The sequence below is a fragment of the Meriones unguiculatus genome, chromosome 2 (assembly GCF_030254825.1).
Source record: "Meriones unguiculatus strain TT.TT164.6M chromosome 2, Bangor_MerUng_6.1, whole genome shotgun sequence".
NCBI lineage: Eukaryota > Metazoa > Chordata > Mammalia > Rodentia > Muridae > Meriones > Meriones unguiculatus.
In genome coordinates, this window is record NC_083350.1 from 5,555,721 (window position 1) to 5,573,109 (window position 17,389).

The window sequence follows — 17,389 nt, forward strand, 5'->3', positions numbered from 1 at the left end:
TCTGAAAGAAGAGCCACTGTCATTTTATAGTATGTTATGCTATATCGTGTTATAATATATCATGTTATGTTATGTTGTTATATCATATTGTGTCATATTATACCATGTTGTGTTATATTATATTGTATTACATTGTCATGTTATATCATTATGATGTCATGTTATATTATGTTATATATCATATCATATCATATCATATCATATCGCCTTTTAAAGTAGAACTTGGAGCCACACTCTTCTCTCCCAAGCCTCAGGGTAGGAAAGAACATTCCTAAGGGATATCTTCAAGACTTCTGCCAATTTTCGAGCATCTTTTCCACCACTTCTCTCACCTGTCATCAGGTAAACAAATCTCACAGAAGATGTGGTCCAACATGAACAATGTTGGACTTTTAAGTACTTCAGAAAAGCTTTCTGGCCTGTGATTGACAAAGTATTTTCCCTAATTATAAAAAAGAGATGTGAGAATATTGGGCCGAATATCCTCCTTTAAAAAAGTCTTCAAATCTGGGTGGTGTGTGCCTATAATTTTAGCACTTGGGAGGCAGAGGCAAGCAGACCTCTGAGAGTTCAAGGTCAGCCTGGTCTACAAAGAGAGTTCCTGTACAGCCAGGGCTGTCACATAGAGAAACTCTATCATGAAAACCCAAAAGTAGCCATGCATGGTAGCACATGCCTTTACATCACTGTGAGTTTGAGGCTAGCCTGGTCTACAAAGCAAGTTCAGGACAGCCAAGGGTGCACAGAGAAATCCTGTCTTGAAAAACTAAAACTAAAAAAAAGTAAAATAAAAATAAGTTAAAAAAATTATTTATTTATTGTTTTTATGTACGTGTATGTGTGAGAGAGAGAAAGAAAGAGAGAAAGTTTGGGCATGTACATCCCACTCTGTATGAAGGGCAGAGGGCAGTTTGGTTTTCTCCTTTCCCATGGGTTCCTGGGATTGAACTGAGACTGTCCATCTCGGATAACACGTGTCTTTCCTTGAGCCATCTTAATTGGCCCTTATTTGTATTTTTTAACTATTCAAAAAGACATGGCAAGCGTGATGCCACTTTATCCCCAAATGTGTGAGTACACATCCCAGAACACTCGTAATCTTTAACCACAACACAAAGAAAAATTCTGAAGTGAACATTGATCTAACATGTTTTTTCTAATAACCAGGCCTTATTTACATCAATACTCATTTGTATCTTTTGCTAGGATTTTTATAGGCAAAAATTTTCCAAGAGGGTTGCTGTGTTGGATTGTTTTGTTTCTAACTTGGTACAAGCTAGAGTCAGTGAAGAAGGAATCTCAGTTAAGAGCCCCTCCCCCTGACTGAGGGTTGCGGTGGGAGTGCCCAGCTCGCTGTGGGCAGTGCCACCCCTCAGCAGGCGGTCTTGGGTTTTATAAGAAAGCAGGGGGAGCAAGCCACCGGGAGCAAGCCAGTAAGAAGCATTCCTCCTTGGCCTCTGCTTCAGTTCCTGTTTTGTCCTGACTTCCCTCAGCGATGGGCTGTGATATGAAAGCATAAGCTGAAAAAAATTCTTCCCCCCACCAAGTTGCTTTGATGTTTTACTACAGCAATAGGACCCTAACAGAGGTGGAGGAGTGTTGCAGTGAGCCACAGAGAAGACTAGTACAGCGAGAGGCTTACCACAGCCATATTAGTAACTCCATTAAATCCAAATGAGGGGGCGGAGGCTCAGTCTGTGGGATGCTGGCTGGGCCTGCCCAGAGCCACACTGAAACAGGCACGTGCAGCAGGGCAGTGGGCGTGCATGCCTTTAACCCTTTAATCCTGGTTCACACTGTGAGTCAGCCAGAGCTACACAGAGAAGTCCTTGAGAAACAAAAACAAACACATAAGCAAAAAGAGAAATTGGTAGCATGTAGGAGGGTCAAAAATGTCTCAACAGATAAGAACATTGTGCTAAAGCAGCAACCACGTGGTACCTCACAATAATCACAACTCCAGTTTCAGGGCCCTTTCCTGGCCTTCTCACGTACCAGGACCACATATAATGTGCATACATACATACATACAAAACACTCTTACATACAAAGTAAACTAAAAACGTCTGTTTCTAAAACATTCAAGGTCATTCTCCTCAAGGGACCCTGCCTATTGAGAGCACAATACAGAGAGCAATCAGCAATGCACCAAATATACTTTCACACATGTACACATGTACCTGCATACACGTATGTATATAGATGTGAATGCACAGACATGCACATACCTATGCAAAATAGTTCTAAAAATATCCAGAGATGTTTTGTTTTAGATACGCATGTTATCTTTTCAGATTCCTATGTAAGAATGTTTATTCTAAGCTGGGTATGGTGGCCCACGCCTTTGCTCCTAGCACTTGGAGGCAGAGGTGGCAGGCAGAGCTCTGTGAGTTATAGGCCAGCCTGGGCTAGTGGAATTCCAGGACAGCCAGGGCTACACAGAGAAGCCCTGCCCCCAAAGAAGAATGCTTATTCTTTTTGATTGTTTATTGAAAGTTTGAAACTTGTAGTTTCACTTCATGAGGTGCCTAGTTAAGTGTTTTGTGTCTCAGAAACTGACTTTTTTTTTTTTCTTTTTCTTTTTTGAGGTAGGTTCTTACTGTGTAGATTTGGCTGGCTGGCCTGGAACTCACAATATAGAATAGAGCAGGATAGCCTTAAACTCACAGAGCTACATACAACTGCCTTTGCCTCTCCTGAGGGATTAAAGGTGTGTGCCACTGTGCCCACAAGCACTTTGGACTTGGAGTAACATTGAGACTGCTAAATGTTATGGGATCTTTTAGAGATGGAGTACATGAATTCTACAGTAAAAGATGAAATGAGACTTGAGGGGCCAAGGTTGTAATGCTATGACTTAGAGCAATGTGTTCTTATGTTGACAAGTGTTGGTGTGGTGGTTTTCATTTAACCTAACTGCATTTAAAATCAGCATAGAAACACACCTTTGGGTGTGTCTGCGGGGGTGTTTCCAAGAAGGTTTAATCAAAGAGGGAAGGCCCGGACTGAAGGTGAAGGCCACGGTTCTGCCTTGGGCAGAGCAAACAGGAGAAAGTAGGCCAGCATTCATTTCCCTCTGTTTCCTGACCCAGGACGCCTTGTGGAGAGCTGCCTCCTGTCACTTTCTCCATGTCATTCCATACTTGTCACCTTGGTCAGATGTGGTCACAAGTGTTTCCTTTGCAGGAATGAGAAGTCTTCATTGTAGCAAAATGACATGCGTAGGACATTTAGTATTGTCTATTACACAATGGGCATTTGATATACTATGTTTATTTTTATCAATTTTCATGGGTATTTTTACATTTATAAATACTTTAGTTTTTATTAATTTTTCATCTTCAGTTTTCCTTTTCGGCAACTTTTATTAGTCAAAAAATCTGGAGGAAGATAATGCAGCCAGTCCTGATGAGACCTGATAGGCTAGGGTCAAATAGAAGGGGAGGAGGACCTCCCCATCAGTGGACTAGGAGAGGGGAATGGGAGTAGAAGAGGGAGGGATGGTGGGATTGAGAGGAGACAAGGGAGGGGCTACAACTGGGATACAAAGTGAATAAATTGTAATAAGTAAAAAAAAAATTTTAAAAATGAGAAGGGAAAATTTGTACAATGTACTTTGATCATAGTTATTGTGGAGGAAAGTAAGGAGATGCCCACACCATGGCGGGTACAAAGCCGACAGACCTTAAATCCACTGGTGGTAAAGCACGCTGGAAACAATTGGCTACAAAAGCCACTCACAAGAGTGCGCCCTCTTCTGGAGGACTAAAGAAACCTCATTATTTTAGGCCTGGTACTGTGGCAGTCGGGAAATCTGAGGCTATCTGAAGTCTGCTCAGCTTCTCATTTGCAAGCTCCCCTTCCAAAGTCTGGTGCGAGAAACTGCTCAGAATTTCAAAACAAATCTGCTCTTGCAGAGTGCAGCTAATAGGGCTTTGCAGGAGGCAAGTGAGGCCTATCTGGTTGGCCTTTTTGAAGATACCAACCACCTTGTGTGTCCATACCAAATGTGTAACAATTTAGGCAAAAGATATCCAGCTAGTACGCCGCATATGCGGAGAACGTGCTTAAGAGTCCACTATGAGGGGAAACGTTTCATTCTAAATTTTTTTTCCCTCTTCTTCCTGTTATCAGTATTTCTGAAAATTACATATTTCTTCCATGGGGTCAAAAGGTACCTAAGTATATGATTGCGAGTGGAAAAATAGGGGACAGAAATCAGCTATTAAAAGTTTTCCATTTGTGTGAGTGAATTTTTAATATAAATACAAGATGCAGAGCATTCACACCTGCAAAATGTTTCACTGAACACATTTCAACAGTTCAACTTTATGACAATTATAAGTAAAGCCGTTATAATTTTCTGGACAATGCTCCACTTGGGTTTTTTCTTTTTTTTTTTAATAAGTAAATTTCTTATTGACAGCAACAACAGGAAGAAAGAACAAAAGAAAGACAACAAAAGAAAACAGGCTCTCTCTTCCAGCTATTACAAGTGTCAACCTCAGGGGACCTTGTGCCCACCTCATCTCTTCAGGCTGGAATTTGGTTTGGTTTGAGCCCGCACAGGTCATGTGCATGCTGTCATGACTGCTGTGAGTTCATGTGTGCAACTGTCCATCTGTGTTCAGAAAACAGTTTCCTTGCAGCCATCCTCTGGATTTTAAATTTTTTAAAAAATATTTTTTTATGTATATAATGTTCTGTCTGCATGTACACCTGTATGTCAGAAGAAGACACCAGATCTTATTGTAGATGGCTGTGAGCCACCAGGTGGTTGCTGGGAACTGGGACCTCTGGAAGAGCAGCCAGTGCTCTTAACCGCTGAGCCATCCTCTCCAGCCCTGGCTCTTACACATTTTTTGCTCCCTTTGATTGCTGTGAAGAGACACCATGACCATGGACAAGCTCATAGAAGAAAACATTTAATCAGAGCTTGCTTAAGTTCCAGAGGTTTAGTTCATCATCATCATGGCAGGGAGCATGGAGGCACTGGCACCTTGTAGGTGAAGAAGCTGAGTGCTCTGCATCAGCAGAAAGTGAGCCTGGGCCTGACATGGCTTTTGAGACCTCAAAGCCTACCCCCCAGTGGCACACTTTCTCCAACAAGGCCACACCTAATCCTTCCCAAGTACGTTATGGGTGTTTCATTTAGGGTTGAACATTTCTCCTTCTTTCCTTCCTTATTTTTCTTCCTTCTCCTTTCCCCCATCCCCACAGGGTTTGTCTGAGTAACTGCCTCAGCTGCTGGGCTTTAACTAACAGAGCTCTCCCTATCTCTGCCTCCCAAATTCAGAGATTAAGGGCGTGTGATGCCATACTTGACTAGGGCTGAGTATTTCATGGTTTTTTATTAGGCTCTCTGTGTCAGTCTATATCTATTACATAAGGAAAAGGCGTTGGTTGATGAGATTAGAGTTGCAATCTGGGTCTCTGTGCTTTGTGTCTTTTTTCCTGTTTTAGAGGAAAGAATAATTAGAAGTTGGCCTATCAGTGCTTCTAGCTACACATAACTGACTTGTGTAGTCCTTTTTGTTGATATTTAAGTTTCTTACCAGGAAATGTCCACTATAGGTAGCCCTGGAACTGACTATGTAGGTGAGGCTGCCTTCAAACTCAAATATCTGCCTGTCTCTGCCTCCCAAGTGCTGGGATCAAAGGTGTGCACCACCACTGCCTGGCTTACCTCTCTAGTCTTAAATCGTCAGATAATGCTGGATGTCACATTGTCCTTGCACCTAATTTTACCTCTCTGATGAAATATATTAAAATCATATAGGCACGAAGATGGTCAATCCTGTTGAGGTGGTAATTTATTGACTGTTACGGCTAGAGCTTGAAGGGATCCTCAGAGGCTCATGTGCTGTGTCTTTCTCTCCGGGCTGGTGGAAGTGCTTGCAGGAGGTTGTGGAACTTTTGAGTTGTGGAGGCGAAAGGGGTTACTAAGGGAAGAGCCTTGAAGTTTATTAGGTGTTCTGACATTTTGTTACAGGGATGAGCAGGAGTAACACAGCTTCCCACCCAACACCCACCCCCTTCCTTATTTTATTTATTCACTTGTTTCTGGCAAACAGGGTTTCTCTTTGTAGTCCCGGAACTTACTCTACAGACCAGGCTGGCCTCGAACTCAAGAGATCTACCTGCCTCTGCTTCCGGGGTGCTGGGATTAAAGGCGTGCTCTTGGTCCCTTATTTTGCTTACGTACCAGTCCTGCTTCCGCTTGGCTAACTGAAGGAAATGTAGAAATTGAAGAGCCAGGGGTCACGTGAGCGCTACACCCTACCCAGTCCACTGTACTTTCTTAGAGCAGACATGTAAGCCAATTTTGGTCACGAGACGTGACTCAGCACTATAGACTAGAAAAGGCTGTCTAGAGTTTAGAGTTAGGTTTCACGTTTTCTAGCTGTGTCATCTTAAAAACGGCTATTTGATTCCTTCAGATGCAGTTCCCTACCGTGTATATGTGACTCACAATGAGAATTCAACTAGATTACCCTCAGGAACTCCTTAGAATCACGGTTTCCTGGGGTGAACACATTAGATACCCTATTCTGGCGTCGTCGGAGGTCTTTTTTCATTATCTGGGGTAGCACTGCCACGCACAGCCTTCACAGAACACCAGAGTATCTGAGCTGACTCCTCTGGGGACCAGATATAAAGGAAGGCCCTGGCGCAGGCCCCGCCCCTGCCCTTCCCGGCCCCGCCCTCGGGTTCCAGGGATGGAGACAGGACGCCGGGTGCTGCGGTGAGGGTCCGCTGAGCATCCTCGGGAAGACGGAGTATCCTCCCAAGAAGACCAGGCCGTCACTCAGCCCTACCACTTCTGCCCTACAGATTGACTCTCTAGGCTTTCCGTTTCCCTTCCAGCAGGGAGGGTGGAACTTCCTGTTTTCTCCGGTAGGAACTTCCGGAAAGTACTGATGAACTGAAAAGAAGTCGACCCACCAAGCCGCCGGCCATTCAGGGAAAAGAAGACAACGTGAATTTGTGTTTTTAGCCAAGGCAATTGTAAAACCTTTCCTTTTCGGTTATGGTGTTCTGCGCTCCATCCAGCGTAGTCGCCCAGGGAACCGCCGGAAGTGGCTCAACGGAGAAACGGGAAGTCCCGCCCCTTCCTCCCAGAGGGAAGACGGTGAGCCGGAGGAGTCAGTCAGAGGGCCGAGCAGGAGCGAGTTCCCCGACAGACAGGTGAGTTATTCTCCGGCGGGGCGGGGGGTCTGGGGGCGGGGAAGGCCCGGCGTCGGCGCGGGGTCCGGGGGCGGCGGCCCGCGGCCCGGGCGGGTGGCGCGGCGCCGGGAGCCCGCGGGCCGGCAGCGCTCCCGCCCCCTCCCCCGCCTCCGCCCCTCCCCGCCGGGCCCGACGCCGCCCCGCCGCACGCCGGGACCCACGCCCTCGCCGGGCGGCGGCGCACGTCCCGCTGCCCGGGCCCTCCGCCCCGCGCCGCCGCGGTGGGTGCCGCGGCCGCCTCGCGCCGCGTCGGACCCCTCGGGCAGGCTTTGCCCCCGGCCGGCGCCGTGACAGCCGGCCTCCGACGCTGGCCGCTCCCCTCTCCGTCCCGGCGCCGCCCCGCGCCCTCCCCGAGGCACCGCTTCCCGGCCGAGCCTCCGGGCCGCCGCTTCTGAGCACCCGGTGCCCTGCCTGAGCCGCTGCCACTCGCGCTTCTTCCGTTACGCCGCGCCGGTACCAGGGAGCTGTACGACCGTCGGGAGCCTCGGGCCACCGCCGCGCTCGACGGCGGGCAGCCTGGCAGTGGGCTTACTCTGGCCGCCTCGGGAGCGTCGCGTGGCTGTGCTGGCCTTCTGTCTGATGTTCAGTCTGCTGGGCGTTGGGAGCAGTAGCTGCTGACCCCTGTCGGCTGTGTTAGGTTTTTTGTGGCCCGTTTATGTTGAAGAGTTCTGGAATAGGGCCTCTTGGTGGAGTTGGCGTTTGTGACAACGTCCCCTCCGTGAGGATTTCTTATGTTCTGGGAGGTCATGCCCTAATGGTGACTTGAGTTATAACTTTTTAGCCAGTGCTTGACAGGGCTAGTCCCAGTATGTACCTACTTAGTCGAATATTAGTCCGTTTGAAAACAAAACACTGACTAGGAAATATTCGAAGACCACCTGTCAGTTGAACATACTCTGCCCATTTCATAAAGCAGGAAAACCTTGTATAGTAGCAGTTACTTCCAGTATACGTCCGTTAAATAATGCGAACAAGATTAATGTCCACTTTCAAATGTTCATTACTAAGTTTTGTTACAAATAACGAATATTCCTGTGGGCACACGCCAAGCTCTGGATAGCAGCTGTCATAATTGCTTACAACAGCAAAGACTAGCTCCATTAAAATTTTTTAAAGTTTTTTTAGAGTTGTAGAAGAGGTACAGGGTAGCACAAAGGGTGGATTTGTTGCTAAAGCAAGGTGTCTTCGCTTCAGAAGCCCACTTGTTTGTGTCGGCCATCATTCTCGGTGCCGGAAAAGCGGCACTTCCTGTTTGTGCTGCGCGTCATTCTGGGTGCTGGAAAAGCGGCACTTCCTGCCGTCGTTGTAGGTGCTGGAATAGTAATGTTTACTTAGGTGGTTTAGGAGAGACCAATGTTTTAATGAATGTGTCTTGTAAGTGCAAGAACAGAGATCTGGAAATACAGATGAGTTATACCTACTTGCCCGGCAGGAGGTGAATCCTTGCAGGAAACGGCATTTGAGTTTTAGTAGGTACGATCTTTGTCACGGGGATGGTTTTCTCAAATTAGAATTCCCAAATTCTCACTGGAGGAGAACTCTAGTGAAATAGAATCCTATTTTTTTTTCTTTTTAGTTTTCCCAGTTAAGAACATGGTTTACTAATTAGGTGAAAAGAATCCTAGTTTGTAAACTTCTGAGTAAGGTTAGCTGTGGGGTTCCAGCTGATACTTGACACTCTGGCAGTAAGTGATAGTGGGTGTTCAGGAGTGCAAGGTGGTGTTTGAACAGAGTTACCTTATCTTCCCAGCTATGGAATTCCCTCAGGAAATGTTTGCCTGCTTGCTTCGTGCCCATTGTGGCACTAAGGAAACTTCTGGATGGGGAGTGGAGACTAGACAGTGGCTGGCCCTGGCAGCGCAGTCCAGAGCTGAGGCAGTGTTCTCTGAGGGCGAGCTCTTGGTTGGTAACTGTGACTGACTTAAATGGGAGAGCATATCCTGGAAGATAAGTAGATAGCTTTCAGAATTAAAGGGGCAGGTGTTTAAAGAGAGAATGGTGTTTGAAGCAATAGCCCAGGCTGCATCCTGTATGTAGTCTGGTTAGAATTTTGCTACTGACAAAGTTTCCAGTGGAGAAGCTGCCACCTTTGTTGATAGACTCTTGAGTCTTTTCTGCCATTTGCGGTGGGAAGGAGAGGGAGGAGAATGGATGGACTTCCTTCTGGCTCTGCATATTTGTGATGTTTAAAGTTCTAAGTAAGGACGTAAGATTGGCTGAACCATCCTAGTTTCTATGAGAGACAGCTCTCAAAAACAGTAATGGATTCCTGCAAAATAGGAAGGTAACTTCCAAAGTAAGAAACTTTAGCATGGCTTGTTACCAGTTAGCTTGCTGGACTTGCTTTGTTCCTTCACTGTATTAGGAGCTGGCAGAGCCAGAAGTGGCAAGAATGAGCTCTAGTCTACACCGAGTGGATCTTGGTCCTCTGCAAGGCCACTGATGCAGTCTTTACTGTCTGGGTTTCTGTTAACATTTTGCTCTTTAAACATCCCAGCAAAAGTGCCTGGTATTCTCCATGGAACTTTCTAGAGCATCTCTAGCTCATGTTTCTAGACTCTGTCACATTCCTTTTGCAGACCAGGTCCAGGAGCCTTACCTCTGCAGAGTCAAGGTTCCTTACAATGATTACTTCAATTCTTTGCTCCTTTTTTTTTTTTAAAGTTACTTTTGCATTGGCTGTGACCAAAATATCTGTCAGAACCCCCCCCCCCCCACCCGCCAGGGGAGAAGTTTGCTAGCTCTTAGCTTTGAAGAGCTGAAGGGTAGGTGCAAGTCATGACAGTGGGAGCATGGGAGCATGTGCTGTGGACCAGGAAGCAGAGAAAACAGTTGGAGTTGGGCAGGTGTAACTTGGAGAGGCCTGCTCCTGCTGCTGATCATCTGCCCAACAGGCTCTGCTTCCTAAAGGGTTCCAAGCTTCAAAATAAGGCCACAAGCTGGCGCCAAGAAGTCAAAGCTGGAGCATGTGGGGGCATTCCAGACTCAAATAGAACACAGCCTATATCTTATGTGTATATGTACTTTTATCTGTATTAAAGATTTCTTTTGGTGAAAAGTGGCTTTTATTGTTTTCATTCTCTTACAACTATACCCTTTCTCTATTGTAAATAGATTATGGTTCCAACAACTCTGTTTAACTATTTACACATTGTAACTACCTACAGTGTAACCAACAAGTAGCTGCAAGGACGACAGAAATTGATGGTTGTATCAAAGCATAAGGGAACTTTAGGCTTCCTGTAATCACATGCGGAACTTTCCCACATGCAGCTCTGGAGGAGTGATCTTTTGGGGAGATGGTGGACGTGGATGGAGAGTCTCAATTTGAAGTTGGTTATTTTCTGGATGTACTGTTACTTTTTAGTAGCTTGGCTCTCTTGTGTATCCCCCAGAAAACTGGAAGTTTCTGCAATAGTAAGGACTTGGTAGTAAGGAGTAATAAGGGTAATCAACATGGAATTCAGTGGAAATAACAATAATGTTTTGAGCTCTTAGTTTGTTTGAACACTTTTCATACTTTCACTTAGTCTCCAGCACATTCTTTGAGCTGGGGACTACATTTTATCCACGTGGTGCACTCAATTTAGGGTAGGGAGTTTGTGAAATTCCATGCAGCTCTTACATGGCGGTGCTAGGATTCCAGCCCAGCAGTGTGATTGCACAGCCCTCCCTATTTGTAGTCACTAGGCCAGCACCCTGGCTTCCACAGCACCTTAGCATCCACTCGTCTAGCAGTTAAACTTTGTTCTTTAAGGCCTTAGAAGTCTGATTATAGGCACTTTGCTCCAGGGAGGGCACAGTTTTGTTATCAAATACATTGTAGGAATGTATGGTAAGAGCCCATGAGGAGGTAGGTTCAGTTTATGACAGGAATTGGGAAGGGTCTTGTGGGGCAGAGTGTACCCTAAATTGGGCAGGGAAGTCAGGAGACTGTCAGGATAGCCGAGCAAAACCCTGGGAAATGCAGTGGTCAGAAACGGCCCAAATTGGCAACAGCCTTCACGGGCTCACGCCACTTTGATACCTTAAAATTACAGTTTTTGTGTGTACTCATTAGCAAATAGAAATTTATCATGAGATGCATCTCTAATTTATGTAACTAGAAACAGTCACATACAGGCTGATAAGACTCACATATTGAAGGTTAAACTAAAATATTTAAAAGGGCATCCAGGGCAGTAGTTGCATGACTGCCTGAGGTTCTTTAGACAGTCACAGAAGGCACAGGTCACAAGAGAAAAGCTAAGTAGTATGATTGACAGTGTTAGTGTGGATGATGGTATATGAAGAAGACCCCTCCAGAAATGACCCGGCAGCATAACAGAGAACTGAATGTGTCAGTACGTATTACTGGTAAAAGGCTGATACTGTCTGAAAGGACAAGCAGCCCAAGTCAATAAGAATAGGAAGCTGGAGCTAAGGAGATAGCAGGTGAGAGTGGTGTCTGCTAAAGCCTGATGAACCTATGTGAAAACTCAGGGATCCTGCCATAAGATGGACAGCAGAGGATTGCCAGGTGGCTTGCAGACCAGCTAGTTTGAAATATACAACAGGAGCAGAAACAGTGGAGACTTGCCTCAGCAAGGTGGAAGGTGAGGACTGACTTCCGGAAGTTGCCTTCTGACCTTTCCACACGCGTGCCCATTTTCTCTCTCCCTCCTCTCTTCTCCTTCCCTCCCCATTTCCCTCCCTCTCTCCCTCCCACTGTCTTTGTCTCTGTCTCTCTCTCACACACACGGTTTAAAAACAAATAGGAGAAAAATGGATAAATAATCAAATATGTATTTTATATACAACATGAATATAAAGAAGCTCTAGTTGTTTAGTAATTAGAAGACCATACTGCTGTGTAATTTAGACTTTAGGTTGGCAACAATGTAAAAGGCCTGATAATATTGTTGGCCTAGAATAAGTAGGTTAAGACAGTGTGAGTGTTAAGTTGGTAGTGATGGGGGCTATATGTACTCTCTGACTCGGAGTCTTTGTTGGTTTTGTGGATAGTATCTTGTCATGTAACCTAGGCTGACCTTGAACCCAAAATTCTGCCTCTACCATCAGAATCTTCATGTTAATGCTCTTAGTCTTTATTCACAGCAGTGGTGCTAAATTGTGTCCCAGCATTAATGAAGATTTTGATTTGATGCTTTAAAATTTTTTTTTTTTTTTTAATTTGAGACTGGCTCTTACTATGTATCCCTTGGCTGGCCTGGAGTGTTCTATGTAGGCCTGGCTGACCTCAAGCTCAAAGAGATATCTGCCTGTGTCCCAAGAACTGGGCTAACAGCATGAAACTCTGCTGATGGTAATGTTTGAAAAGCAATGCCCCAGGAAAACACTTCCTGAGTACCTGGAGTCGTGTAAAAAAAAAAAGAAAATGTAGCTAGGCACATTTGTGCACATGTACAATCCCAGCACTCCTGGGGGCTTAGGGGATGATAAGGCTTGTGGCCAGTTATACCTCACTGCCTTGACAACCTTTCCTGCCAGAGGCATCTTGGGAAGACCTTCTCTCGAACTAAAGGAACGTACATGTTGAGGTGTGGAAGATTGCACACAATCACTCCCATGCCCCCAGTTTTTAAAGTTCAGGAGCACAGAACAAAGTTGCATTAATGTTAAGAATACAGACATTATGAATGAAAAGCAGGCTTGGGATGTAGATTTCTGGGTTGTGCTTGTCTACCATGCGCAAAGCTTTGGATCCATACTCAACACTGAAAAAGGAAACACCAAAGTGACAAGAAAGGGAATCAGGTTGGTGTTACCTTTCTAAGAGCGATGGTCTTAGAAAGGAGGGAGGGATGGTTGACACGGAAGACTGGGAGGTAACACGTGTTCTCTAACCTGTGGTCTGACCTGCATGCCTGTCTTGGGGCGCTGTTTCTATGAGTAAGGTTAGCTGGGGATGCAGATGTCATGCTGAAGTCTGACAGATCTTTGCTCGTACGTGTGCTCAGGGAAACTGGTCTTGATGACTCTGGTGCTTAGTTCTTCCAGAGCACTTCCTGTTCCAGGCACTGTCTGAGCACATTACTGCCAAGTTTTGTGTCACTAAGTAACCGACCTGACCGGAGTGAGCCTCTGGCAGCATGCTTTCTTACTATCGCTGCCTTAAATTCAGCAGCCTGCAGTGGGCATGGGGAAGAACAGTCCAGCTGTTCAATGCCATGCACACTTCAGAAAAAAAATCACACACAGGTGAATAAGCAAAGCAAAGGCAGGTCAAGGTAGGAATGAGTGAGTGCCGGGGGAGACTGGTGAGGGTGTTCTTCCTGTTCTCAGTTACTCTTTCTTTCTAGGGTAGGCTTGTTTTCAGAGCACGATTATGCCTCTGTCCCTGCAGACAGCAGGCTTCCTCAGGTTTCCTGTCTGGCTCATTAGCCGGCGGGGCCATGTCATTCCCCACAACTTGGGACATTCTACTTCTGTCTAGACTTTTTGTTGAGAAAAAGTGGCATTTTTGGGAAATCAACACTGGCCAACTTTCCCCCTGGATTTTGATGACCTTCTTTTCCTTTGTCATATTAATATCCACACTGGGGGTTTTGTTTTACAAAGTTGTTGTGGTGTCACTTTTCCACCGCTTGGGAAGTTCTGTAGGAGTACAAGAAATGTGGTTCCAACATTCATGGTCAAATCAAGCACACTTTAGAACCAAACAGCACTACTATTTTTGTTTGATAATCAAGTGCTAAAATTGTCAAACTAGTGAGAACTGTCAAGCATTTACAATTAGGGAATGTTACAGTGTGTGACACTCAGTCCTTTACCAGGAATGTGAGAGACCTTGAGAGACCTTACATACAGAGCCGTCGTCTGTATTTAAGACAGGATGTGATCCCTTGTGATCCCTTGTCGGTATATGTAGAGTACAGCTTTTACAGTAGATCCCTTGTCGGTACACATAGAGTACAGCTTTTACAGTAGAGTCCAGGTATTCGGGCTCTTGTCTTACCTGCTTTTGGGAAAGCTAGGTGATCTCCATGCTCTGATTGGGGGTGCCTTGCAGCGTGTTTGATGTTCACACTGTCAGGTTTTGTCTTACACAGTGGGGCTTTTTTCTTTTAGTGAAAGCAGTTTTAAAGCTAAGAAGGCAGTTAGAGGAGTGGTCGGAAAAAGACTGTTTTGGGGTGGGGAACAGGCCTGACTCAAGTGTGCCTCAAGCGCAGCATGCTCTCCAGTTACTAATTGTCAGCACAGAGAACCCCGATAAATGTAACTGGAACTGTGTGTTTGAAACCGAGAAACTAGCAGCCACTTCTTTGGAAGTACACAGTTCCTTAGTGGTTTCTGCCGATTGTAACTTATGGAGCAGAATTTGATATATATTGGATCAATTATTTTTCAGTGAAGAATATCAGTTAAAGGAGTGCATGCTAATTTAAAATATAATTATAAGACCATTAGAATTTAAAGTAAGGTGGTAATGCAGTTTTAAAAATAGCTTAAAAATTTTAGGTCATTGAAGGGAAGGGAATAGAAATAGTCTTTCTAAAAATGAGATCAAATGGTTTTCATTAAGAACCTTCAGGAAGGTTGTGGTGGCCTTTGATCCCAGCACTTAGGGATGCAAACGCAGGCAGATTGCTGTGAGTTCGAGGCAGGCCTGGTCTACAGAGAGAGTCCAGGATAGCCAAGCTACATAGAAAAACCCTGTCTCAATAAAACCAACCATCCAACCCACCAACCAACCAACCAACCAACCAACCAACCAACCAACCAACAGAACCTTCAGGAAACAGAATCTGGTATCTCTTATGTGTTTTATTGTATTACTAGGGCAATGCTTGCTAAAAGTGTGACATTGGAAATAATTTTGTATGGCAAATTATGGTACGGACAAGTATCTCTGGAGACCTGTGTGATAGTTTTGTGAAATATGTTCATTATGTTTTTTTTTTTTCATTTTTTTCATTATGTTTTTTGATTGGCCCTTACCCTCAACGTGCTTCCCCCTTACTGCTCTATGGTCCAGTACATAAACAATAAACGTATATTTTCTATCCGAAGAGTTAGAGAGGCTCAGTGGTCCCCAAATAAAACTCTTTAGTATCACCCGGAGAACTCTTTGAAAATATAGGTGTTGTGGATGTTTTGGTTTATAATATGTAAACATGTTTTTGTTAAAATTCCAAGTTGGGGAGTTTAGTTTGTCCACACCTGTTAAGTGTCTTGTGTGGAGCGTGGTCTTTGCCAGGTGGAATTAGTTGCAGTCTGAGGACTTTGAGGGATATACATATGACATCCCAGAGAAAGAAGGTGCAGCTGCTTGGAGGAGGACTGCTTGCTGCTGGTTCATCCTGCTGCTGCATTTGCCATTTGCTGATTTGCTGGTCACCTGGATTTCTGGATTTCTGGACAACTGATATTGGCATTACCCCCCAAGGAATCCTACGACCCTACCCAGCGGGAAGCAGCTTCTTTCCTTCCTACCAGGTATTGAGGGGTTGGAAGGGAGGTAGAAGCATTTAATAACCCTAAATAAAGTAGGTTTGTTAAAAACTCAAGGTCAGCATATAGATGTCTACTACAGGGCAGACTTTCTTCATTCAGAATCTCTCCTTGAAATTTTATACCTTTGCTCACTAGTTAAAGGATTGATATGTGTTGATGCCAGAAGACAAAAGCAAAACACATCCAGATAAAGGTCTGATTGAGCTTTGTGCTTCAGCACACATGCCCAAGAACCTGGGCTTGTGCCCATATTGCAGATGCTTGCAGAGGTCAGAGGCTGAGGGTACAGGCAGTTGTGAACTCTGGGTGCTCGAAACCAAACTCGGGTCCCTGCAAGAGTAATTCTCTTCACTGTGAGAACTGATTGGTAGTGTTTGTGATCAAAGAGCAGGCCAGTCAGTTATGTCAGAGACAATCCCAGTCCCCATTACTATTAGGCCACTCGGACACTGAACTGCCATAGGCTACCTCTGTGCAGGGGTTCCAGTCCATCTCTATGAGTGGTCCTTGGCTAGAGTATCAGTTTCAGAAGAGACCCCTTAGCCCAGAATTTTAGGATCTGTCACTGAAATAGGTCTTTTAGGATTTATTTATTTTATATATATGAGTGCCCTATCTGAATGTACATACCTGCAGGCCAGAAGAGGGCATCAGGTCACATTATAGAGCCACCATGTGGTTGCTGAGAATCGAACTCAGGACCTCTGGAAGAACACTCAGTACTCTTACCCTCTGAGCCATCTCTCCAGCCCCAGTTAATTTATTTTTATTTTATGTGCATTGGTGTTTTACTTATATGTTTACCTTAATGAGGTGTTGGATCCCTGGAAGAGGAGTTACAGACAGTTGTGAACTGTCATGTGGGTTCTGAGAATTGAACCTTGGTCCTCTGGAAGAACAATCGGAGCCATCTATCCAGTCCTGGTTGATAACTTCTTAACAACAGAGATATTCAGATATTCTTGAGCCGGGTATGGTGACGCACACTTGTCATCCCGGCGCTTGAGGCAGAGGCAGGCAGATCTCTGTGAGTTATAGGCCGGCCTGGTCTGTAGAGCTGGAACAGTAAGGGCTTTGTTACACAGAGAAACCCTGTCTTAAAAAAAAAATATTCTTAACTGGACATGATACTCTTGCAAAGGCAGGAGTATCTCTACAGGAGTATCTCTATGAGTTCCCGTCCAGACATGCCTGAGCACTGAGTCCCTGCCTCAGAAATGCCAAGCTAAACCACAAGAATCTAATAGAGGTGTTCTCTTACAATTCTGCAGTAGTGTTATTAGTTTTGTAAATGTTATTGGCAGGTATTTTGAGTTGACCTACAATGCCTGAATTACATTTGCCATTGCCAGTGCGGGAGTTAGTCTTCAGATACTACATCTAGTCTCCATGTTTCCTTAGCCTCCTATAACTTAGAACATTTCCATAATCTTTCATTACACTGAGTTTTGAGATGGGTGGACCTTCTCCATTTTATTTCGTTAAACAAAACACTCCTGGGGCTTGCTGTTTTCTGTTAGCCAGAGATTTTTATTCTTGGCTGATGTGTGGGCAATGTGATGTTATCATGATGTCACACCTTGGAGTACATTTTGTCCATCTACCCCCTTTTGATCACCCAGCCAAGATAGTACCACTTATTTTTTTTTTTTTTTACTTCACAGTTACTAAGTTGTATTTTCTTTTCTTTTTTAGTTTCTATTTT

General features: G+C 44.9%; 1 protein-coding gene across 4 annotated transcripts in view; it reads left to right on the forward strand.

Annotated features, from left to right (window-relative positions):
- The first annotated feature begins 7,052 nt into the window (after positions 1 to 7,052).
- Znf407 (zinc finger protein 407) overlaps positions 7,053 to 17,389 on the forward strand; it is a 380,263-nt gene continuing 369,926 nt past the window's right edge. For 3 of the 4 annotated variants that reach the window (XR_009589730.1, XM_021648769.2, XM_060376981.1), the window contains exon 1: positions 7,053 to 7,188. The gene's annotated coding sequence lies outside the window, so the exon portion shown is untranslated. Of the gene's footprint in view, positions 7,189 to 14,586; positions 15,667 to 17,389 lie in introns of those variants that run through there. The other variant, XM_060376980.1, reaches the window with a different exon arrangement.